The sequence below is a fragment of the Galeopterus variegatus genome, unplaced genomic scaffold, assembly GCF_000696425.1.
Source record: "Galeopterus variegatus unplaced genomic scaffold, G_variegatus-3.0.2 Scaffold4403, whole genome shotgun sequence".
NCBI lineage: Eukaryota > Metazoa > Chordata > Mammalia > Dermoptera > Cynocephalidae > Galeopterus > Galeopterus variegatus.
Genome location: NW_007730514.1, coordinates 89,504 through 91,276, shown reverse-complemented (window position 1 = coordinate 91,276; position 1,773 = coordinate 89,504).

The window sequence follows — 1,773 nt, the reverse complement described above, 5'->3', positions numbered from 1 at the left end:
GTGATTTGAAATGTTGGACTGAGTATTAGAAATAGACTTGGTGTTTGAAAATTCAAGGCACTTTGGTCCTAGTTTGGCCTATTTCCTTTAGGTCAGTGTTTCTCATACTCAGGGATTTGCAAATATTACAATGAGAAAAAAATGTATATTTTTGATTGGTGATAAAATAAATAAATATAAACATTATGAATCATTCGGGTGACCATCCAAACCAAAAATTATCACTCGATTTCAGTGTGCACATTTCTATTTTTTGTTTACAGTTTACAATTGTGTCCAGTGACTGTCAAGTCATGTTGCACTTAAGAATGTAGATTTCAGGTTGTTTAAATAGAGAAAAGTGGAGAGAAGAATGAACCAACACAAGGTCCACCATAGAATATGCTGCCAAACACAAAACACTCCTCGTTATCACAGCTAGTACCACAATCATGTTGCAGAAAGATATATGAAGAAAATCTTCTCTTTACATGTCCCCAGGGGCAACAATTACTCAGAAGGAATGTATAATAGTAAATATGAAATAAATAATTTTTTATATTCTCAATTCCTAAGTTGAATTTATAATGATTTACTATCTATTTTCATAATTTCATATTGCTAAAACTATCTTTAAGAGGAAAGGAGAACTAGACAGTATTAATTACCAAGGCTACCTCATTAAAGTGAGCATTTGAACGTAGCTTCCTGGTACAGTTTTGGTTAATTACATTTCCTAATTTTCCAGAATGAAAAAAAAAAAAGTTTTAGATGTTTATTAATATTAAGAGAAAAACAGTAGGAATGAAGCATAGTCAGCAAGGGGGACAATGGCATAATATGAAACTGGAGATGTTTGTAGAGACCAGATCACAGGCCTAGTAGAACATGGTAAAGTGTCATGATTACAGTTAAAGGGTAACGAAAGGCCATCAAACTGTTTTAAGCAAGGGAATACATATACACACATACATATACGTATGAGGGTACATCAAAAGTTTGTAGAAAAATAAAATTAAAAGATAACGAGAATCTTTCCATGAACATTTTGAAGTACCCTTGTATATCCACACAAATATATATTCCTTTGGGATTCCAAAACAGTTTGATTGTTTCTCATGTATGTGTATATTATATGTGTATAATATATGTGTATAAACAATATATGTATATTATATGTGTATAATACATATATACACACACACCTATATACACACACACACAACCATGTGGAATATAGATTTTTTTTTGACTAGATATTGGGAAATGATTAGGAGACAATAACATATGATAGATGGTGTAGAGATGTGGCAGTGCAGATAAAGAAAAGTCGATGGGTTTGACGTTTATATTGGGGATGGTATTAAAAGGACTTGTTGTCAGATTGGAGGGTGAGAAAAGCATAAAATACAGTTCCTAAATTTCTGGTTTTAATAACTGGGTAGATGGTGATACCACTTATTACATGGTGAAGACTGAGGAGGTACTAGATTTAGGAAAACTGATTTAGGGAGGAAAATTGATTGCTCCACTTTAGAGATGTGTTAGTTTGAAGTGACTTTATTATATTTAAGTGTTTGTACTAACAGGCAGTTACCAACATTCAGAGACCAGAAGAAATGTCTGGATTAGAGGCAAATTTGAGAACTATTAGCATATGTTTAAAGTTACTAAATAAAATGAGGTCAGTTAAAGAGAGAGAAAGAGTAGTTAAAAAACAGAAAAAGGGGGCAGGCCCGGTGGCACACTGCTACAGTGCGCCGCTTGGGAAGCGCGGCGGCGCTCCCGCTGAGG